The sequence below is a fragment of the Monodon monoceros genome, unplaced genomic scaffold, assembly GCF_005190385.1.
Source record: "Monodon monoceros isolate NGI ecotype Baffin Bay Population unplaced genomic scaffold, NGI_Narwhal_1 Super_Scaffold_19, whole genome shotgun sequence".
NCBI lineage: Eukaryota > Metazoa > Chordata > Mammalia > Artiodactyla > Monodontidae > Monodon > Monodon monoceros.
This window is the reverse complement of record NW_021703775.1, coordinates 6,694,748-6,719,543: the sequence shown is the minus strand read 5'-3', so window position 1 is coordinate 6,719,543 and position 24,796 is coordinate 6,694,748. Positions and strand designations below refer to the sequence as shown.

The following is a 24,796-nucleotide window of genomic DNA, read 5'->3' as shown; positions in this document are numbered from 1 at the left end:
AAAAAAAAAAAAAAAAAAAAAAAAAAAAAGATCTGGAAAAGACAGCTGCCTGAACATCCTACCGGATGAGGAAAACCAAATAGGAGGAAACTTTCTGGGAAGACTCTGGGGAGGAACTCCCCAGAGCCCCCTGGGTCCCTCAGCTGCGTCATGACAACCGCAGTGGGGAAGCTTACTTTTGGGTCTGTAAGAGTTAAAAGTTAAAAAAAAAAAAAAAAAGAATTTGAGAAAGAATATATGGGTATGTATAACTGAATCACTTTGCTGTACACCTGAAACTAACACAACACTGTAAATCACTATACTCCAATATGAAATTAAAAAAAGAGGTTATATTAAAAAAAATTAAATTAAAAAATTTCAAACATTATTTCTGACGATGATGAAACTGTATTCTTATCAGCATTGCTGATTTATTTCTTTGTAGAATAATCGTTTTCAGATGAACTCATTTCATAAGAAGTCTCACTCAGAAGTGTGTTCTACACACAGATGAATGCAGAGCTCTTCTGTCCGGAGTGAGGGGAAGAGTCCGTCTTTGGATGGACCCTGGGGCTCCAGGGATCAGTCTGGAGGCCACTGAGTCCCTGTGCTCGAAGGCCTCGCTCTCCTCTCTGAAATCACCTTCAAAGTCCAAAGACTGACCCCTAAAATGTGTTGTTTCCTATAAAAGCCAATTATAGGCCTATTGTAGATACATTCCTCTGAATATTTTTATAAGTAATTTCAGTGACTTTTGGGGTGAGCTTGGGGTAAAGATCTGCCAGGGCAGGGCGTGGGCCCACTTCTGCCTCTCACGGCTGTGTGTTTGGGGCAAATCAATAAACGGCCCCGCCCCCAGCCCCATTTCCCTCTTTGTAAAATGAAGGGTTGTGCTGGACATCTCCAAGGTCCAGTCCTCCTTTAGCGTCCGAGAGTCTGCAAAATAAATGTGCACCCTATTTCCTAAAGTAAAACGACTCCTGTATTTGTTCTAAAGAGCACAGTTGTGAAATTTTAAAGCAATTCTTGGTATACCATTTAAGCCATAACCATTAGGACACCAAATCCCCCCTGGCTACAGCTGTTCTACCAGCAGCAAGTGGTATCCTTCTTTTATTATTCAAACCAGAAGCAAACAAGCCAAACACTGGCAAGGACTGCACAGCTGCACCTTAACCGCCCTTTACGTCTGCGTGGCACGTCACTCATTTCCCTTGACCTCGCAAACTTGAACCTGGGCTTCGAAGAGAAGAGATACTGGTGATTTATTATATTAGAGTGCTGTTGGGGGAGAATCTAGGCGAGGACGGTGTTTCCTTTGTCCTGGGACACTACTGACCAGCACGGTGATGGCACAGAGTACAGTACCAGTTGGTTGGCCGGGCAGCTACGATTTTTTTTGCTTTTTTGTTTTGGCTGCGTTGGGTCTTCGTTGCTGCGCATGGGCTTTCTCTAGTTGTGGCGAGCAGGGGCTACTCTTCGTTGCGGTGCGCGGGCTTCTCATTGCAGTGGCTTCTCTTGTTGCGGAGCACGGGCTCTAAGCGCACGGGCTTCAGTAGTTGTGGCACGTGGGCTCAGTAGTTGTGGCTCGTGGGCTTAGCTGCTCCGCGGCATGTGGGATCTTCCCGGACCAGGGCTTGAATCCGTGTCCTCTGCATTGGCAGGCGGATTCTTAACCACTGCGCCACCAGGGAAGTCCCCCCATAATGATTTTCCTACCCAAAGGCACAAATACGTTTCTGATGAAAAGGACCAGAGAAGTCAGGACAGTTTCTTACCCCCCACTCCTCACTCCCTCTTTTGGGGTCAGCTGCCAACTGCAATTCGGTTTAACCTCAAGGACTGCCCTGTAAACACTGGGTGTTCACAGTGTGGGTGGTCCCGTCGGGGGATGGGAAGGGGGAGGGAAGGACACACAATCGTTTTTAATGACCCCCCGTTAGATGGAAGTCACGTCAAGGGTGCCTGAGTAGTTTCATCTGTGTATGGGCGACAGTGTGGACAGATTTGAAGGCCATGGGCAACCAGAGCAAGATGCCCCTAAATGTCCCAAAGCAAGGGATCTTAGCTTGGCCGCACACCCGTCCTGTGACTCGGTTACCACATGAAGCTGGCAGAGTAAAAGCTGTGTGTGGGGTTCCTTTTAAGGTAGGGAGTAGAACTTGTTTTGTTTATTCTAGGTGCACGCTAAATGTGTCAACACATGAACATGTGTCTGGTTGAATCTCAGGCTGCCTTTCACACCCCTGATCCTGGGAGAGTCACACCTCTGGGCCATGGTTTTGTCATTTCTATAGTGAGACTCAGCTCCCTTGTCATCCTTTCCAGAAGAAAAGCAGTCAGAGATCCACCTCACTTTGGGAATAGAAATTATCACTGAATTTACCTCTCTTATGTTAAAAAAAAAAAAAAGATTAATTGTGTTTCTGGTCTGAGATCCAAAAACAAAGGATCAAATGTAAAAATATTCTGTATTCAAGAGAGGCTTGGAGAGAAGTTAGACTCCAATAAACTTCAGAATGTCTTGGAAAAATGGGAACACCGAGTCTGACAGCTCATTCACATTGCACAGTAATCCTGTGAGCCTGCTGCTACCAGCACGAGGGACCGCATTCCTGGAACAGACGGTCACCACTGCCCGGCGCCCCAGACCCCAACAGGCGTGCGCTGAGATGACTCAGTCTCAAGGCCACCCAAGAACACGCCCGGCCCTTCTGCATAATTCTGGTCACAGTGGAGTCCCTGTGACTCAACTTCCAAAGCACAGTGCTGGTCCTTTTTAATGCTGGGAAAACCAGAGTGGCTTCTTAGAGAGCCTGAGGAGGAGCTGAGGAAGATGTGAAGTTAGAGAAGAATACGGAAGAGCTGGGACCACTTAGGAGCCTGAGAGCTGTCCTCATTTGGTGAAGGCTGTGTCTGCCTCCATCGAAACACACAAATGGCACCATCGGAGCAGTCCGCCCCCAAATCTGATCCCACCTGCTTGACAACATGTTTATCATCTATTTTCAAAAGGAATTACACTGGCATAAGTAAATTAAACAAGAATAATAATAACAAAAGTTTTAAACCAAGAGTGAAAGAAAATGCAAAGTAAGTGTTGGTTAGGACACAGGGCAGAGATGGAGGATACCTGACTCTGTTTTTGAAAAAGCAAGGAAGGCCAAGACTCTGATGCTCTGAAGCGTTGAGGATGGAGACTGGGAAGGGTCATCAGCACATAAGTGCAGGGCCTGTGCTTCAGCATCACACTGACTCGCAGGGCACCCTGACGCACCTCTGCATCCCTACACCCCCCTCATCTGAGCACCACCAGGCCTTCCTCCCGATGGTGACGCCCACCCACCCACAGCCACGCTCCTTCCATGTCCCTTGGCGCCCACTCCCCCTTCGTGTCCCCGCAGCACCCTCCTAGGTGTCCCAGCTCCTGTCCAACCTGACCTCATTCAACCCTACCTCGAGGCGGGTGCTGCCGGAGCAGCAGACCTCGGGGGTCTGAGCACAGACTCTGGAGTCAGACTGCCTAGGAGGAATCCTGACTCTGCCACTCAGCTTGCTTATTATCACAGAACCTTGTGCGGAACCAACATTCAACGCATGTTCATTTTTCATTAGTATTCCTCTTTTACCTCTGAGGGCCATGCCTTGGAGCGTTTAAGAAACTTGCATGCGTAAACAGTTTGGGACAGATGTTTCTGTAACAATGCCTTAGAACTAAGCCATTTGCTCTGTTTTCAGGCCATGTTGAGAAGAAAAGATGACGTTTTCTAGAGGTTGCGGAGGGGGATCTATTTTAGGATATAACTGCTGCCATGGTTGATCGATCTGACGTGAGTTCGTGCCTGCAGAGGACAGAAAACATGGCCACCAGCCCGAGTGCACAGGGGACATATCCTGGGAGCCTGTGGTCGGCCACACAGCCTGGAGTACCCACAGCCTGATGACAACAGCTGAAATAAAACAGATAATAAAATCAAACTCTGCGAATGAAGGCCGGAGAGCAGAGGTGCAGCCAGAGGTACAGAGAAACCTGGACTTCGTGCCCAGAGCACCTGAGCAGCTGTCACACTGTGTCCAGAGCACTTCCGGTCAGTGCCTGGTGGTAACTTCACAGTGGAGTCTGACCAGACAGCTGACTTCACAGTGGGACCCTGACAGGACCGAGGCAGGATTTTTTTTTTTTTTAAACATGCAATTAGGTGATTCAGATTCTATCCATTTTTCACTGGTGAACTGTGTAGACAACAGTTTCTTAAAATTATTGTCCCAGGAAAATTACAACATGCCCCCTGAACACCTGATACAAAGGGTCAAAAGGTTTGAGCCACGGGCTGAAGGCTCTTATGCTTTCACGCAGGGACAGAGGGTCCCATGGGAACTGTGTAGAGGAAAGGGTGTGTGGAGGTTCGCCTCTGAGCTCAGATCAGGGAACCCAGTACAAACATTTCCATCTGTGGTTTGCCAAGGACCACCTCAGGTGAACCTCTCTGCTTCTGGAAGTGAAGGATGAAGAAAACACTGCCTCACCACCAACAGTAGAATTGGCATTCAAACTCCCAATCACCTACACATTCGATTTTCTACTGCGTTCTTTCAGTGGTGGGCACCTATATTTGGAAAGCATACTGTCTCCCAGGGCTGGTTCTTCTCACACATTACATTCAAATCAGCATTGCCATTTTAGCCATTTTTAAGTGCCTTAAAATTTTGAAGGTCTGGCATAATGAACTCTCACGGAACCCAGTCGCCTCACCTGAAGGTAAGACCCTCAGAAAAGGGAGGAATTCAATACAACCCTAGCAACTTTACTATTTGATGATGGTAGCTTCCCTGTGTGTACTATTTTTTAATTGAGCAGTAGACAACTTTACATTGTAGCTAGTGCTTTTATATATATATATGTTTTTTTAAAAATAAATTTATTTATTTTTGGCTGTGTTGCGTCTTTGTTGCTGCACATGGGCTTTCTCTAGTTGTGGCGAGCAGGGGCTACTCTTCACCGCGGTGCGTGGGCTTCTCACTGCAGTGGTTTCTCTTGTTGCGGAGCACGGGCTCTCAGCACGTGGGCTTCAGTAGTTGTGGCACGCGGGCTCAGCAGCTGTGGCATGTGGGCTCTAGAGCGCAGGCTCAGTAGTTGTGGCACACGGGCTTAGTTACACTGCAGCGTATGGGATCTTCCCGGACCAGGGCTCGAACCCATGTCCACTGCATTGGCAGGCAGATTCATAACCACTGTACCACCAGGGAAGTCCCTGGTGCTTATATTTTTGAGGTCCACAATTTCTCAGGAAGCAGAAATAGTAGCCTACCCATAACAGATGGCCAACTGCTTCTAGGGCTCATCTGTATCTTACACAGGTATTGCAAACGGGCACATTAACTACCTTCAAATATAACGGCAGTCATTTCACAGAGCAGCAGTTTTTAATTAATAGGGTTTTCCTGGAATTACTTGTCATTTGGGGCCCTTATCAGATCTGAATCCTTTAGTCCTTTAAAGTTCATCTCATTTTGCTATGTCTTAATGGCTTCTTGAAAACCTGACTTTTATATGGGCTGTTTGGTTTGCAGATTTGTTTCTATAGCCGGTGCTTCTATGATCTCCACCTATTTGAGATTTAAAGCCAAAGGCAAATGTTTATGAATCCCCATTAAACATATTCCTATATGCAAAACGGATAAAGAAGACGTGGCACATACATACAATGGAATATTGCTCAGCCATAAAAAGAAATGAAATTGAGTTATTTGTACGGAGATGGATGCACCTAGAGTCTGTCATACAGAGTGAAGTAAGTCAGGAAGAGAAAAACAAACACTGTATGCTAACACATATATATGGAATCTAAAAAAAAAAAAAAAGGTTCTGAAGAACCTAGGGGCAGGACAGGAATAAAGATGCAGACATAGAGAATGGACTTAAGGACACGGGGAGGGGGAAGGGTAAGCTGGGACAAAGTGAGAGTGGTATCGACGTGTATACACCACCAAATGTAAAGCAGATAGCTCGTGGGAAGCAGCCGCATAGCACAGGGAGATCAGCTCGGTGCTTTGTGACCACCTAGAGGGGTGGGATAGGGAGGGTGGGAGGGAGACGCAAGAGGGAGGGCATATGGGGATATAAGTATACGTCTAGCTGATCCACTTTGTTATACAGCAGAAACTAACACAACAATGTAAAGCAATTATACTCCAATAAAGATGTTAAAAAAAAAGACATTTTCTATAGTGCATCTCATTGAAACCTCACAACAACCCAATGATTAAATGATAGTACTACTAAAAAAAAAACCATATTCATATACGCAAATATCTATTCTAACAATTAGCCGTGCACGATAAACCTATCTGTTATGCAAGTCCACCTCTCTGAAGGAATCCAAGCCATCCTCTCCACTGCCTGGAGCACAGGAGGAGAAGTGATAGAACTCATTTCGTTGTTTTTGAAGTCCACTGCTCTGTCAGGGTCAGCACTACCATCTGCCTGGGCTTATTTTCAAAAACACTTGACCACCTTCCTCGCCACATTCGTTCAGAAGAATTTAGCTCGTGCCATTCCCCAGTTAACTGGGAACCAGGATGGCTAGGACAGGCTCAGCCTGGGGTTGGTGATGTAGTGCATCCAAGGCACAAAGGAAAGAACTTAGTCTGGAAGCCAACGTAGAAATCAGGAACGAGACAAAGGGTGGTCTAGATGACCTGAGAGTTTCCAGCTCTGATGCTTTCCTACCTGGGTTTCCTACCTACATCTTTTGAGGCAATGTGGAGCATAGGGAGATGGTTTCTGTTCACACACATCTTCTTCCTGGACCCCCTCTTCCTAGGATTGGTTCTAGCTGTCAATGAAATCACAAATGATCTTCTGATTCTGCCATGTTCACCCTGGGGCAAAGGTGTCCTGTACCTCTTCTGTTTAAGAACAATAGGTTCCAATGGTCCTTTTCTTCCGCTTATACAATGAGTCCACCTGCGACCTTGACACAGGCCTGTTTTCCCTGGGGGACAGCATCTCATTTCTTGCTACTTCAGACCCTCGCAAAAGCCAGCCTCATTCAGGAGACCTGTCAAACCCTGGTGAGATACGGGATGAACGTGTGTCTTCAAAATCTCAGTCAAGCAACCGCCTTTCCAGATAGTCCCATATCTAGTATATTAATACAGAATAAATGGAAATCAAAGGAAAGTAAAAATCAACACTAATAAAAGGACACAGTCTGTGGTACTAGAGTGTGGAGTGGTGGAATGAGGCTGGCCAGCACTGAGTCTGAGTTCTGTCCGTAACCAGCTCTGTAAACTTGGGCAAAGTGTGCACTCACTCTGGATATTATTTCCACATCTCTAAAACGAAGCTGGGATAAAATGACCTCTACAGCCCCTTGTGGCTCTGAATTCTGACTCTCTGCCTTTACCAATGCGTGGAAAGTCCAGTTAGATTGTTGGAGATTTAGAGGGTTCCCTGGATCTGAGCTGATACGACTCATAAAAGTAAAACTGACAGGTTGGAATCTGAGTCAGGATCCACACTGGAGTCAGGAGCCTGGGGTGAAGTCCGGTTACTTCTTTGAGCACTTACTTCCTCGTATGTCAGGTAAGACATTTCCCATCGTTGTTCTAAAAATTCAATAGGAAATGGACATGGCAGTGCTTTTAGATGGTAGAGTGCTACATAGAATGTTTGACTACTTCTGGAAACATTTCGCATGTGATATGGTGTGTAGGACAGAGCCTCGCCCTCAGGCAACAGCCTGTGACTCTATAATACCAGAGCAGCTTCTCGTGGACCAGGAACAAAGGCAATAAACAGACGGAACCCCAGAGCTCCTGCACCAGGTGGCCACAAGGACTGGACTGGGAGATGGTGCCAGTTCCCCAACTGGGCTTGAGACCAGGGAAGTGCTCTTTCCTCTGTTACAAACTAATCAATTGTCTCTAGGTATTTTCTAGACGCTTCCTTATTACAGTGAAATGTGACCCCAAACACACATCCTACAGCTTTTGGGTAGTTAAAAAAACTAGATTCATCTTTTTCTTTTCTCCTAACCAGCATCTGCAAATAAAATCAGATGACACATGTGCTAAGTGATGAGCAGAGCAGCAGAGCAATTTGCTGGGCCCCCAAGGAGCCTTCATCAAGTCCTCTAGGCTCTGGTCCACACGGCACCAGAACTATACATCCTCTCAAACGCTCTGTGTCTGCAGGATCCTTCATTCTTTCTAAGGAACAATGTGTCCCCGAGCTCCACCACGAAGGCACACTTAGAAAAGCATGAAGTCACAAAATATTCTTCCAAGTAACTGAAAACGGGACGCTAGCGGCCAAGTGTACCGAGAAGTTCCTCATCAGATCAGTCCTCTGGGGCAGGTGGACTGCCGTAGGACGCGGAGGTGCTGTGGGAGAATGTTTACAGAGAAAAGCGGCCTTAGCAGGCCACCTGCTCTGACCTCCAGCCCTAGGGAAGCAGGAAGCTCCCTCCACAGGCACCCTGGCAGTCAAAGCTGGGCCAGTGGTTCTCAGACTAGAGCAAAAGCAGCATCACCTGAGGGCTTGTTAAGACACCGGTGTCTGGGCCCACCTCCAGGGGTGGGAAGGGGCCCCCAAATTTGCATTTATAGTAAGTCCCCAGGTGATGCAGAGGCTGCTGGGCAGAGGCCTCAGTTTTAGAAGCACTGGGCTAGGCCATCACCTCCTGCCCGCAGAGGTTTATCACATCTCTAGTCAGCTACTGAAAGTCGAGAGCCTGTGATATGGCCCCTTGAGCCACCTCTGAGGGCATATTGGGGCCTGTGGTCTGGGTGGATGGGTGGGGGGCCTGGGGCCCTGGTGATGTGTACTCCTCCCCAGATCTCTCCCAGTTTGCCCTGGCCCACAGGGTAGGACCCCAGAGAGGACCAGGGACCCCCTCCTCTCACCCCCAAATCTGCTAAGGAAAAGAGCTCGTTCATTCAACCAACTGAGCCTGACTCACTGAATACAAGTTCCAAAGGCTCTGTGCCTGCCCTCAGAGCATCGGGTTATCAGGGGACAGAGATAAGTAATCCAGTGATTGTTATACGGTGGGATGGGCCCTCGAGCAGAGCACTGGAGGAGGAAGGACCTGTGCTGGCTTCAGACTCCTAAAGAAGTCAGATGGAGTCGGGGAAGGTGACCCCCGAGCATGGCATGCCTGGGGATGGAGGTAGGTTATATCCTGCACTCCCACGATGTTCTTTTCTTTTGGAAAAGTGATACACACACAGGGTTCCAATGCCATCCTCCCCGCAAAGAAAAAATCCAGGGAAATGTCTACCTCCCCTCCTGTCTCTACCTGCTCACTTCCCACTCTTTCCCCCAAAGTCACCACTGTCTGTAGTTTCTTATAGATGATTTCCGAGTTTCTTTAATGCATTAACCAGCAAATGGGAACACAACACTTTGGACCCCTTACTGTCAGTACATGGCACTGGTGGACGGGTGTAAGGTTAACGGGACCTTTGTTATCTAGCTGCAGCAGGCAGCTCTAAGACACTCCCAACGACCCCAGCCTCCTGGTACTGTGTCCTCCCCACCCTGAGTGTGGCTGGACCTAGTGACCTCCTTCTAGGGAACAGAACAGGGCAAAGTGATGGGGTGTCACTCGTGAGATTGGGTGATGTCCACCTGCTGGCATGCATACTCTTTGGCTCTCTGGCTGGTTTGCTCGGATGATGAAAGCTGCCACGTTGGGAGCTGCCGTATGGAGAAATCCCCATGGCCGGGAGCTTAGGGGACCTCTGGTCAACGGCCAAGGAGGGAATGAGGCTCTCAGCCCAACCACTGGAAGGAACTGAGTCTGGCCAACAATCACGCGATGTGAGCTTGGAAATGGATCTTTCCCTAGTCAGGCTTTGAAGTGACTGCAGCCCCGGCTGACACCTTGATGGCAGCCTCTCCAGAGACCCTTAGCCGGGAGACCCAGCTAAGCCATGCTCAGATTCCTGACCTACAGAAACCATGAGATAACAAATGCCACTAAGTTTGGGGGTAATTTGTTGGCATCAATAAGTAACTGGTATGCCACTGGATGGTAGTAAATATTTAGTGTGTCCCTTTTCAAGGTCACTCCCAATTGCTTGCGCTAAAGCATGAACAGCCATCATTTGAACTGTCTCAGAGAAGTATAAAGCAAGCCTAACAGGTCATTAAAATGTTCTAATAGTCACATTAAAAAAAAGTAAAAACAGGTAAAATTACAATATAGTCAATATATTTAAGCCAACATAGCATTTCAAGGTGACAACATACACATTTCAAGGGCTCAGTAGCCATGTGTGGTCAGTGGCTGCTGGACTGGAGAACACGGGCTCAGAGCTTCTGCAGAAGGTGAGGGGTGTTGACAACTCCAGAAGGTGTCATGTCCCCGCCTCCCTGCAGCTCTCCTTTGCCTCTTGCAGGGGTCAGTCTTCTCTACAATTCCTGCCTCACAGGGTGCACTGGACAAGCCTGTAAAGTTACGTAAAGGCCCTGGTAACTTAGAGTGTGGAGAAGCTGAGCAGGAAAAAGGGAAGGCTCTGGTCAGAACGGATTGCAACCGCACACCCCCAATGACGATTGCTGGTGGACACAGGGATTCCAGAGGCCTGTTTCTGAGCCAGTTGAACATGTTAACGACCCATCTTGCTCCCAATTCTGATGATACTATCTGCTCATGGCATGGTGCGCCGTGATGTCTTACAAAACAGCTGTAAGGCAGAAACCAGCGCACAGCTGCAGGTGGCCCACAGAGGGGTACGCTCAGGGCCATGCGTTTAGGAGCCATGGCCTCGGAAAACAGAACAGGGGCAGCCTTGCAAATACACCTTGTAAAACGCTGACCACTTGGCAAGGGAAGTCTGTCCACTGTTTGCTCTCATTTATCGTGTCCCCACTTCTGTTGGATGTAGTAAAGCCACATCTCGCTAAAGTTATTTGAAATATCCCAGGTTTTTTTTTTAGTTTTGTTTTTTGCTTTTTTTTTTTTTTAGTTGTGTATTTTAAAAAGTGTGCTCGTTGTTCTTTTTACTTGGAATTACAGTTGCAAGGGGACTAGACAGGGGATCTGAGCAGCCTGGAGGGAACTCTTTGTCTGGGAGAAATGGAATGCTGGGCCCAGTTTCCCTGAACATCTCAGGACTCTTTCCACCCAGAAAGCTGTAAGCACCGCACACAGCTGGTGTGACTGTGAAAATATGAAGATGCTCCATCTTTTCCACTCAGGGCACTGCAGGCCACGGTTGTAAAGTAGCTTTCTCCGATCTGACTTGAAAATTGCTTCCTCCTAAAAGCATTATAGGGAAAGAGGGCTGGACGGACTCGATCATTTCTATCAAAAAACAAGCTGGACTCTAGAAAGGGTACTTTAATAGGGAAGACTCGCTCCTCAAAGATGGTTTTAAAATTCCTCTCTTTGTTCGTCACAAGGACTTTTAGAAAATTAGCTTCTGAACTAATGTTCTTGGTATTAGAGAATTCCATTTCTAAGGCGTAATGAATTCAAGTACAGAGTGTGAAAGAACATGGTCCTTTTTCGGCAGAACTGGAAGAGAGGTTGGGGGACCTCGACTGGGAAGCTTTGCACAGACTTGACCATGGGCATTTCTTTTTTTGTTTGTTTGCGGTACGCGGGCCTCCCACTGCTGTGGCCTCTCCCGTTGCGGAGCACAGGCTCCGGACGCGCAGGCTCAGCGGCCATGGCTCATGGGCCCAGCCGCTCCACGGCATGTGGGATCTTCCCGGACCGGGGCACGAACCCGTGTCCCCTGCATCGGCAGGCGGACTCTCAACCACTGCGCCACCAGGGAAGCCCTCATTCATAACTTTTGACAGGAAGAATGTATTGAATCTAGAAGGGTCATACATACGGCGGGCACAATACCAGTTTTTGCATGTCTGTGGCTATCGTTATTGACAAGTTGATTCCTGAGACAGCCCCTAATTAAGAGATTTAATTGAACAGATAAACTGTTAGGGTCAGGAAAGAGAACCAAGCATAATCTCCAAATAAGCAAATGCACACATGTTGAGCTACGCCCATGTCACATGTTTCCTGAATATGGCCTAACATGGTGGTTTCTAAACTTTACTGCACACTGGAACAACTTGGGAACTTTGAAAAATATTGATGCCTGGCTCCCACCCCACCCCCATATTCTGATGGAATAGATTTGGGGTGTGATCTGGGCATCCAGAGTTTTAAAAGTTCCCTAGGTGATTCTAATTTACAGCAAAGTGCAGGAACCACTAGACAACACAGAGTGAACTTGGACAGTCTGCAGAGCTGAATGTCTTGAATAGCTCTGTTCCCTGGATCAAGTCCCGAACTCTGAGTTTTAGTTTGTCTGCTAATAAAATGCTACGACAGTAGAGACACAAATGAGACAATAAAAGTGAAAGCACACTGGAAACTGTAAAGCCTCCGAGGGGTTGCTCAATGATGAGGTCAGCATTACCCATGGTGTTTAAACACTGATTCGTGGGCCTCCTTCCCAGAGATGCTAATTTAATTGGTCCTAGATTGGGCACAGGCATCGGTATTTTTGACAAGCATCCCAGATGAATCTACTATTCAGCCAGGGTTGAAAACCACTGCCTGATTCCAAGTGAACTTTCGCCTTCTCATTAAAACCATCTGCAATCCACAGAATAGAATTCTCCACATCTTATCTGCCTTTGTACAGAACTAGTGCATTGTATTGAGGCTGTGTATCAACTCAACAGCCTCCACTTCTCCCCCGCCTTCCATTTGAATATGAATGCTTCCAGGGGGGGGGTGTTACTTCCTGAATACCTAGGGTAAGGCACAAACCCATCCTTACTAATGAGTTAAGGAGTTATCATTCTGCGTTTCAGAATTCTTCAGGGGTTGTTTTCAGAAATCACAGGCAGTGCTAGGGCATCTGAGATCATTTTCTGGCCTGTTCTTTAGCCTCTGGGAGGAAATACAAAAGATACCATAGGTTATCCTGCCTTCCAAGTTCTCTGGAGAAGTCCCCAAGGTTTCTTCAAGACAGTACACACAGTACGCAAGGTTATCTGTGGACATCTCAGCGTCATTTCTCCCTTTGGAGCACTACCTTGTTTCACGGGGGCTAGAGGACTGGGAACTACATTTCCTACATGCCTGCCTGCAGGGTTCTGAGTTAGATGTTGCCAATCAGAGGCACCCCCATAGGGTTTGGAAGGCCGAAGGGTAACAGAGGCCATCTTTGTACCGGGGCAGTGGAAGCAGGTGTATAAGCTTCAGCAGGTGGCAGATGTGAGGTTCTGCCAGAGGCTTCCAGGCATCCTTCTGGGAATAAAACCTGTCGATGCTGAGATGTCTGTTAGCAGTTCTCTGCAATTCTGGCATTTACTGATTTCCTGAACTAATCACTGATTTCCTGTTGGCCCCCTGACCTCAGATTCCCTAGCCCTCCTGATGGACTTGGAAGGCATTCATGCCCTATGTTAAGTGCCCTCCTATTAAAACACCTAGAGTGGTTTCTCTTTTCCACACTGAATTCTGACTGGTAGGTATAGTAATTAAGAGCCTGAGCTCTGCAGTCAGAAAGCCTGATTGATGGATTCATATCCCGGCTCTGCCACATACTAGCTGTGTGTCCTTGTGCAAAGAACTCAGAGTCGCTCTCTCAGTTTCCTCACCTTTAAAATAGACAAATAAGAGTGTTAACCCCCAAGGAATGTGGGAATTATATGGGGGAAAATGCATACAACATTTTATACAGTGGCTGATCCATAGGAATGACTCAATATTCAACATTAGTATTGGAATTTTACTACCCATTCCATCTTGTAACAATCACCAGGCTGTAACTTAAGTCCATTTCACTTTTTCTAACAGAGAACAGAAACTTCTTAATTTACTGACCACCACCAGTGAACCAGGTACATTCTAGATGCTCGAGATAGAAGGTTGAAAAGCCTTTGCCTTCACATGGCTCACTGTTTATTGAAGGGAAAGACAGATAAGTAAGCCTAGTGAAGCGATAAAAAGTGGGAGTACAGATCCCCATCTTCTTTCCTTGTCAGAAAATCCTGGCCCCTTTTTTTCTTTCCTCATAGGCTTTATTCTCCAGTCTTTGAAACACCTGTATAGTCTTCAAATATTAGTTCCCCAATGTCCTTCCCAGGGTACACTCATGTGAAGGACAAAGTCCACTATCCAAGCTAACTCAGTACTAACTGGAGGGGGAGAAGTACCTGTTCTGCCTTGGAAGTCAACAGTTCCTAAGTTTCTCTAATTAAAGCTTTCTCCACTTTAGTTCACTGAGTTGTTCCCGCCCCATTAAGTCTTTTTTTTTTTCTTTCTTAAACATCTTTATTGGAGAATAATTGCTTTACAATGGTGTGTTAGTTTCTGCTGTATAACAAAGTGAACCAGCTATATGTATACATATATCCCAATATCCCCTCCCTCTTGCGTCTCCCTCCCACCCTCCCTATCCCACCCCTCTAGGTGGTCACAAAGCACTGAGCTGACCTCCCTGTGCTATGCGGCTGCTTCCCGCTAGCTATCTATTTTACGTTTGGTAGTGTATATATGTCCATGCCACTCTCTCACTTTGTCCCAGCGTACCCTTCCCCCTCCCCGTGTCCTCAAGTCCATTCTCTACTCTGCATCTTTATTCCTGTCCTGCCCCTAGGTTCTTCAGAACCATTTTTTTTTCTTTTTAGATTCCATATATATGTGTTAGCATATGGTATTTGTTTTTCTCTTTCTGACTTACTTCACTCTGTAGGACAGACTCTAGGTCCACCCACCTCACTACAATTAACTCAATTTCGTTTTCTTTCTTATTTTTTTTTGCGGTACGCGGGCCTCTCACTGTTGTGGCCTCTCCCGTTGCGGAGCACAGGCTCTGGATGCGCAGGCTCAGCGGCCATGGCTCACGGGCCCAGCCGCTCCGCGGCACGTGGGATCTTCCCAGACCGGGGCACGAACCCGCATCCCCTGCATCGGCAGGCGGACTCTCAACCACTGCGCCACCAGGGAAGCCCTCGTTTTTCTTTTTAAGGCTGAGTAATATTCCATTCCCATTAAGTCTTGAGGGAAAGAAGCCACTGCCTCTCTGTTCAGGGTATCCATAGGTCATTTGAGACTTATGGAATGTTAACCTCCTATGCTGTGTGGACCAAGATGCCCATTCTGGCCCCTGTGATTACGGGCAGAACCAGCTGGAACCGGATACTGCAGGGATCCCGCCGGTGCTGCACCTCCAAGCTGTCCATCTCTGGAACATATGCCTTCGGCTGCCTATGCCTAGACGCAGCCTTCTACATGAATCCACTCACCCTCTCTGCCACAAACGTAGTAAGCGGATCACTTAAATGTAAAGAGAAGGAAAAGCCATTTATGTTCCATGTTAAAGCAAAAGCATCCTATTAGCTATTCACTGAACTGGGAGATTGGCATTTGATCCTCAAACCAAGGCATTTCTGTGAATTCACCTTTAATGCTACCATTTTTGTAGTACTTTGCATGTTATCTCTGATGCTTCTAGAACTATTCACTGTAAAACTAATCCAGGTGGTCAGAATACGTAAGTCAGATAACCTCAATTAAAAAAGAAATCTCAGAGGGGATACATGTGTATGTATAGCTGATTCACTTTGCTGTACAGCAGAAACAAAACATTGTAAAGCAACCATATTCCAATAAAAATTTTTTAAAGATCTCATATATATATGTATATACACACACACACACACGCACACGCACACACACACACACACACACACACACACTACCAAGACTAGTTCACCGCTTTTTCTTTTTTACAGTGAATAGGTTTGAAAATTAGGTCAATATATGAAATGTTCTAATTTTCAGGTGTCATAGGCAAAAAAAAAAAAGAGAATGAAATAATGCCACTTACAGCAACACAGACGGACCTAGAGATGATCACACTAAGTGAAGTCAGACAGAGAAAGACAAATACCATATGATGTCACTTACATGTAGAATCTAAAATAGGACACACATGAACTTATTTACAAAACAGAAACAGACTCACAGACACAGAGAACAGACTTGTGGTTGCCAAGGGGACGGAGGCGAGGGAGGGATAAATAAGGAGTTTGGGATTAGCAGATACAAACTATTATATATGGAATGGATAGACAACAAGGTCCTACTGTATAGCACAGGGAACTATATTCAATTTCCTGTAATAAACCATAATGGGAAAGAATATGAAAGAGAATATATATATGTGTAACCGAATCATTTTGCTTTATACCACAAACTAACACCAGCATTGGTCAGGCCACTCTGCAAGAAAGCTTCAGCACTTCCTCATGGTTTTAGATCAGGTATATTTGGGGTTTAAGTAAAGAAGAGTAAACTTGCAGAATCAAGTTGCTTGCTGCCTATCCAACTTTTTATGTATTCATCTATAGCAGACCTCGTTTTACTGTGCTTTGCAGATAATCGTGTTTTTTACAAACTGAATGTTTGTGGCAACCCTGCGTTAAGCAAGTCTATCGGTGCCATTTTTCCAACAGCATTTTCTCACTTCATGTTTCTGTGTCACATTTTGGTAATTCTTGTAATAGTTCAAACATTTTCATTATTATTATATTTGTTATGGTGACCTGTGATTCGTAATCTTGATGTTTTACTGCTCTGATTCACTGAAGGCTCAGATGATGGTTAGCATTTTTAGCAATAAAGTATTTTTAAATTAAGGTATGTACATTGTTTTTTAGACATAATGCTATTGCACACTTAACAGACTACAGCATAGCGCCAGCATCATTTTTATATGTACTGTAAAACCAAAAAAATTGTGTGACTCGCTTTACTACGATATTTGCTTTAATGCTGTGGTCTGGAACCCAACCTAGAGTATCTCCGAGGTCCGCCTGCGCTTGATTTTCAGTTGGCAGAAGGGAATCTCAAGTGCAAAGAAAAATGATTCAATGAAAAATTTTAAGTGCGAGTGCATACTTTTGAGACAGAATTTGACTTCAAAAGAGTGCTTTTCTACTTGCTGCTTAAGGAAATAATCAGTACTAATCATGATAAATTTAGTTACTATACTGGAACTCATGGATAAATCCTGCCTAGTTGGGTCTGTTCTTTGATGGAGGACAGGAGAGGAAGGCTGAAAAGAGATGGGATCCATGACCAATGCAGACTTCTTGATTTTCCAATTTTAGATGAGTCAAGACTCCTGGTACATAGGTTTTCATTAAAATGGCAGAAAAGCAATTGATCTCTGGATCAACACTAGACAACACTGTGAGGTAGGTGACACTTATCTTTGAAAACCCCTACCTTTTCAGGGGTGCTCCCCCCACTCCAGGGCTATGCTTTCATCCAGATTCCTTTCTTACATGGGCACTGGAGCACCCCCTGCCCCTGCCTGGCCCCGAACCATGGTCTAGAATGGGTCTCCTTTCCTGCCTACCTGCTAAAATAATCTTCCTCTGTAGCCCACACCCTTGGAAGCGGCTGTGACCTAGACACACTGCATGGTGCAGGTTGGCCAGAATACACCCCTTCTAACAGTTTCCCAGGTGCCTGTGATCTGTGATGACTTCTCACAGTTAAAAAGAGAAGAAACAGAAAAACAGAAAACAACAAAAACCTCCCCAAATAACACCAAAAAGGATCCTGAAGGTGTGAGAGTAACAGTAGAAGTTTTCAGGTACAGTGTCAGGCCCTTGGATGGACCGTTTTACTTTCAACCGGCCTTACTGCACAGTTAACACAGAAAAGAGTGGGCATTCTTGACCAGGAGTCCTGGTGAAGGCCCGACAGAGATGAGACAGTGTCTAACCTGGTCCAGGCAGCACTGCCCCTAATGTGCCCCTATAACCAGGAGCCTATCTTGTTCTGGGATAACAGCATAGCGGCAGCCTGCATCACCTGTAGTGAGATTAATTATTTAAGTAAAATTTTACTGGTAGCCTACACGTGTCAGGCACTGTGCTAGCAGATGGGTAGACCAGGACAAATAAGAAATGGTCCCCAACCTCACAGAGCTCCAGTCTGATAAAGGAGCTCAGGCTTACAGGATTTTCTTATCCAGACAACAAACTGTCCCGGGATCTCTGAAAGAGTGCTCCTAGATTCCCCTGATGCAGTAAGGATGTGACATGAAACTGAGAACAAACAGAAGGAATGTCACTTTCTATATGGCCCAAAGATACCTTCCTACCAGAAATTCACCCCTGGCTTCTGGTGTATTTTCATCACTGAGACTCACATAGCTGTTTTTAATAGCAAGCAGCTAAATGGGCCACAGGAGGTACTTGTGAGTATTTGTTGATTTGAATCGGCTAATCTCAAGCCAGGGAACACCTTGCTCCCGTACAGCAAGGGGCTGGGTGCGGTAGGAGGCGTACTGGATCCTCGGATTAACTAGGTGGGTGACAGGAGAGACACGTAACTTCAAGTCAATAAGAACAGAGGGAGCGTTCTGTGAATTCAGCGGGGATGAACTTCAAGCCACGAGGCCGGCTCTCACCGGCCTGCAGAAGGGAGAGGTGGCAGTCTCCTCCTGGGTGAGGTCCAGCCAACAGTGCATGAAAGCACGGGGCTCAGTGGGAAAACTCAGGCCAGTAATAGTCAGCCATTGCTTTTTTTTTTTTTTGCGGTACGCGGGCCTCTCACTGTTGTGGCCTCTCCCGTTGCGGAGCACAGGCTCCGGACGTGCAGGCTCAGCGGCCATGGCTCACGGCCCAGCCGCTCCGCGGCATGTGGGATCTTCCCGGACCGGGGCACGAACCCGCGTCCCCTGCATCGGCAGGCGGACTCTCAACCACTGCGCCACCAGGGAAGCCCCATTGTTATTTTTAAACAAACTTTTATACTAGTTTTAGATTTACAGAAATGGTACCAAGATAATACAGGGAGTTCTTGGAAGCTCAGGACCCAGTTTCCCCTGCTGTTAAGATCTTCCATCAGTGTGATCCATTTATCACAACTCATAAACCGGTATCGAGATGTTATTATTAACCAAAGTCCACACTTCGTCCCAATTTCCTTAGTTTTCACCTGATCTTCTTCTGTCCAGGATGGGATCACTCGGTTGTCATGTCTCCCTAGGTCCCTATTTGTGGCTGTGAGTTTCTCAGACGTGCCTTGTTTTTGATGACCTTGACCATTCTGTGGAGTGTTGGCAATGTATTTTGTGGAAGGATCCTTCATGGGGCTGTTTGATGTTTTTCTCATGATGAGACTGAGGTTATGGTTTGGGGAAGGAGGTGAAGGGCCCCAGAGCTGAAGGGCCTTCTCATCCCATCATCACAGGTGCTTGTTACACACGTGACTTATCACCGGGCTGAGGCTGTACTGGTCTGGCTCCTGTGCTGAGACCTTACTCTTCTTACCCCTTCCAGGCTGCACGTGGAAGCTATTAAGACAGCCCACACCTAAGGATGGGGAGTTATGTTCCACGTCCTTGAGGGGGCAATACGTACATGAATTATTTGGAAAATTCTGTACGGGACATTTAGGGGGACTATGTACGGGGACATAGTTGCCCCCATTTATTTATTTACTCATTTATTTATATCATTAGGGACTCTTGTGTATTTACTTTCTACATTAGAATCCAATAGTAGTCAGCTGTTTCTTAGTCACCTACAAACTCTTAGGTATAAAATAAGCTACACGAATACATTGTACAACATGGGGAATATAGCAAATATTTTATAATAACTATAAATGGAGTATAACCTTTCAAAATTGTAAATCACTATACTGTACACCTGTAACATATAATATTGTTCATCAACTATACTTCAATCAAAGAAAAAGTAACAGAACCAAAGCCCATAAAGGAAGCAGAAAAGTATGTAAAGATTAAAAAAAAGTACTAGACTGAAGTCTATAGATACAGCTAAGGGGTGGAGTTGCAGTGTGTTGCCAGTGGTAGCAACAGGCACAAATCAAAGGCTTGCATTACCTGTGCAAAGTGGTAAAATTCTGGCCAGACACTGCAAGTCCTAACAGAGCATTCACATTCTTGACCAGCAAGAGTAGAATTTTTTTTCCAAATGGCAGATAACTGCATATGCACACATACCAACTAGGGGTATCGGGGACATTGAATTACCGAATCAAACGGACATCTTTGTTTCTTTGTCTTTCTTGGTCTCTGATTTATGTGCCATTTATGTGACACTCCTTCCTTGCAATGTTCTTGCACGGCTCTCTGGCCTCTCAAGGGTCTCTTTATCTTTGACTTTAAACTGCCTTGGATGAATCCACCTCTTCTGGCCACTGCTCAGAAGCTGATGCTATCCTAGGATCCTACCCTCAGTTCTCTGGTCTTCTGCACCCTCTCATCTCTTCATCTGCTCCCAAGGAGACCACCATAAGTTTGTCCTCCTACTGTCAGCTCTACAGGGCCAAGTGCATCTCTGTACTGTGGTTTCCAGGAGGCTAGAGCCCACATTTTATGTCACTGGGCATCTTGAGAATCTAGTCAAATGCCTGGCACAGAATAACCACACAGTAAATGTTTGTTGAGCAAGTAAGTTCATCTCCACTTGGACGTGCCTCCACCTTGATGTGCCGCCCCAAACCAGGTCCCACTACCTCCCCACCTAAAATCCAACACTCACTGCTGAATTCTGTATCCACCCGGTCACCTGCACGTGGTTTTTGACTTCCCTTCTCTCCTCCTTACGGACAACAAAACTCCTAGAGGTGTCTGTCCAATTTCTTCAGCTTTCTCTTGAAGCCATCTTTCTTTATCCCTTATCATACCCTCACCCCTTCCCACACTCCAGTTCTCACTGTAATAGCTTATTCACTCCCGCCTCTCTCCAGTCCTGCCTCCAGATTCTATTTCCCACCTTGCTTCAGCCCATCTAAAATCTGAGTTCATGGTGCCTGCTGCTTCTTAAGGCACACAAGCCTCCTCACGGCCTGGCCTCAACTCACTGCAGGTGCTCCCCTGTCCTAGCCCTTGAACTCAGTTCTGGAACACTGCAAACTATTTCTGGTTCTGCTTCTCTGAATGTCAGCCAGGGTTTCTCCTCCTGCCTTAAGTGCCCTTCTTTCTGTTCCCTGTTCTCATTTATTACCTTTCAAAGGCCACCCCAGAGGGCACATCTTGATGCTCAGTGACCTTAACTAATTACCCTCTTCTGTACACATGTCTATCAGTGCATTTGCCACCCTATATTGTAAGTATTTGTCTTCAAGTCTGTCTCACCTACCTGAATCATGGGCTCCTTGAGGGAAATGTCTGGCCTCACTCTTTCTGTGTCACCAGTGCCTGGGGGCACAGGTATTTGTATAACTGAAAAAACATCAGCACCCACCCCTTCAAAATAAGAGACAAGACCTGTAACTGTGCACAGAAGAACTTGATCCTTGACCCCAAATGGGGTGGAATACACTTACAATATACCTATATACCTTTAGTGAGCTGAAAAACAATGAGCTCCAATTAAGTTACATAAAAGCTTATTTAAAAAAGAAAACACTTGATAACAATTATACATTTTAAAGCTCACTGGCTTTTACTTCAGAAAGTGCACATCTGTCTGCTCTAGAGTCAGACCAACAATGGGAAGAGCTCACACAGAAACTGCTGAGAACCCCAGGCCTCCCCCAGCTGTGTAGTCGCTTATGCAATAAAAGTTGCAAGACTGGACGCCCACATGTTGCTGTCAGAACTCCTGTAGGAGATGACAAGATAGCGTATGCTACTTTTTATCCAGACCTTTTCCAAGTAAGAGTTTGGCATTTGACAAATATATTTTGGTTGAGGTATCTTACTACGATATCCTTTTTTTTTTTTTTTTTGTAAATAAAAGGAAAATTCATTTGTGTTTCGAATGGCTTCTCCGCAGGTGTGGTGCACTTCCTTTCGGTTTTCTTGGTGGAGAGGCAGGAGCTGGGGGGGCCAGGAGGAGTGATCGGGGAAGGATGCAGACGCTGGCTGCTGTGCGGTGTCAAGCAAACTGGGTGTGTTTCCAGCTGAATGTCCAGGTTGTGGTGCCCAGGAGGCAGGCACAAAGGCGGGTGTTAACAGGACTCACCCCTACTTTGCCCTGACCTTGTCTGTGGCCTACAGGACCAGGCCCTCAGAAAGCTGAGGCCAAGCAGGTGCTACTGAGCCCTGTGAGAGCCCCCTCACTGCCCTTTCTCCCTCCTCACCAGACCATCTTAACCAGATTTTCCTCCCTCCCACCTGCACTGCACTCCCTGTTTCAGAGAAATCTCAACCTGCTGGATTCCCAAGGCTGATCTCCAACCCAGACTGCGACCCATCACTGCTCCGTCCTCCCAGCTGAGTCTGGGTTCCCGGGAGATTTAGTCTCACGGGTACTCTGAGAGCTCCGTGTGGTATCTTTCAATATACCTGCACCCAAATGATCTTCATGGAAGATACAGACACCATCACAAAGCTCCACCTGAGACGTGTGTGCCCTCGGAACTCCTGCGGCCTGCGGTCCGGGGCAGGGCGTTATTCTGGAGCATCTGGTGATGCACCACTCTTGTGCCCTTGCCCCCAGTCCCCCCACCGTGTCCAAACCAGAGCGTTTCCCTGCGTCCTCTGGGCTGCCTTCCCCAAAGACCTCCACCCAAAACCACAGTCAAAGGACTCAGGCCGTGAATGAGCTCGTGCACCAGAGAAATCCTCTGGAAAGGGATTTTAGAGGCTTTGGTGACGACGGAGGCCGGTGGTTGCTAAACTGCTATTGTTGCTGGCATCCCAACCCTTTCTGCAGAGGAGAGCCTGTGCAGGAGGGCAGGGGCCTCAAACGTCTCACCAGCCACTCAGTGCTCCACAGGGAAACAGCACTGTGACAAGGCACGCGGGACAGTCCTGCAAGGTTAGGAGAAAACGGAACTTAAGGGAAAAGCTCCCCAGGACAAGGGCTGTTAGATAAAATGTAGAAATTCATTCTCAGAGAGGTCATGTTTCAGGAGGATATTTACTTAGGGATCAGGGCCCAAGGAAGGGCTAAGTTCATGAAATTAACTTCGTAATTAACATGGAATTAATGTTATCTAAACCTCAGACTCCTTTAAGGATGTTTCGGAAGAGCCTTCTTGCCTTCTCCTTGGGAGCAGTGGCTGGTCATCATCCCCCAAGGCTCTGGCTGAGCTGGCCTGAGTGGCGAGGTCAGAGCAGCTTTGCTGAAGGCCCTGGAGGGTGCGGCTGCTGCTTCCCTGGCCCGTGTCCTCCCAGTCTGGGCTGAGGCCGCCTCCCGCCAAATCCAGAGCACTGCTAACTCTTTCCCCGGCAGGACTGAGGCCCAAGGCACAAAAAAGCCACAGCTGCTAAATCTGGTGTGGGCCTCTGCCGAGGTCGCCCATCAGCCCGGGTGGCCCCTGTGCTCAGGGGAACAGGACAGTGAATTCTGCTGGTCCCTTGGTCTTGGTTCCTTCTTCAGCAGCACTGTTTTCGATTCTTGCCCAACTGTCTTATTAACAGCAGCAAGGGTTGGGAAAAGGTTATCAGTTTATGGTGGTTGGAGGTGAGGGCTGTGCCTGGGAGTTGCAGGTAGCAGCAGGAGGGTGGGCTGATGAAGGGGCCGGAGGAGTTTTCGATGAGTGGAGAGGAGAAGCAGCAAGCCAGATCCTGCAGTGCTGGGCGCTGCGTCCTCACCTGCAGCCTGGCCTCCTTCCTCTGCAATTTGAACCATACACACCTTTGAGTATGTCCATCCCCAGAACCGCTCCTCTAGGAAGCCCACCAGACAATCCACCTTCTCTGATCTCCGCTCTTCTCTGAGCCCCATCATGGACCCGATGTCTTGGCTGGGCGCCAGGGGTCTCCTTCCCCCTCTAGACTCTGAAGGACCGAGATGATGCATGAAAATCCTCTGGCGTCCTTTGGACCAGTCAGGTGGCTGGGTACCAGGTTAAATGCAGCGTGAGGAGACTCAATGTCAAAGCTTCCTGAGGCTGGAGCTGCTGCTGTCACGTGGGGCTCTGAGCCCCTCCGGATACACCCTTCTCCGTTCCACCCCACTCCAGCAGGGTCAATGTCATTTGAGCAGGGGCCGTGCCATTTTCCCAGATTTATTTGGTCACGTCCAGTGCTGAGGGTGGGGCCCCCAGCAGAGGAGGAACTTAACAAATGAACAGATTCCCAACTGAACCAAATGGAAAGGAACAGACTGCTGTGTGGTTACACAGGAAAGAGCTGGGTGATGGAATAAGAGAAGGGGGATAAAATGATGTCGAGATGAGAATTCCATTCTAACTTCAACTCAAGTCAGTGTTAATTGTTAGGAATGTTAAGATTATTACCCCAAATGGGTATCTTTAAATGTGATTCTGCAAGAAAATTTTATTTTTCTCTGTGTATATTTCAGTCAGATTCTTGGAAATAAACCTTCCTTCTACTCTCAGATATTGCAAAAACCGGCTGTGCCCAAATCTAATTTTCATATGGCAAGAGTTTAGGATTTCTTACCTGGGAATTACGGTAATTCTAAATTTTTTCTATTAAAGGAAAACACGCTTTTTTTTTTTTTTTAGAAGCCAGGGTGACTTCAACCAAAGAAAAATTAAAGAGTGAGTGGATAGTACAGAAATGGCATTGCCTCCTAGATCCTGCAGGTTTATTGTCCTAGGTTTATTGCTCGTTCCTTGATAACAGGGAAATGACTTTTTTTTTTTTTATCCTGTGACACCAAGTACTTCCTTCTACCTTTCCCTTATTACTCAAAAATAAAGCCACTATTTTTTTTTAAAGAATGAACATGAAAGCCAGCGATTTTTGGTGCCTTATTTATGTTCAGGTTGGTAATAAGTAAAGCACTCAAAACACTTCTTTCCTTTCCCATCATTATTTCCAGTGTTAAGGTATCCTACATAAAATCTCTAGCCTTTTCACT

At 46.6% G+C, this 24,796-nt stretch overlaps 1 protein-coding gene across 13 annotated transcripts in view; it reads right to left on the bottom strand.

Annotated features, from left to right (window-relative positions):
• Positions 1 to 24,796, bottom strand: part of AFF3 (AF4/FMR2 family member 3) — a 607,218-nt gene that overhangs the window by 124,167 nt on the left and 458,255 nt on the right. The gene's annotated exons all lie outside the window — the stretch shown is intronic.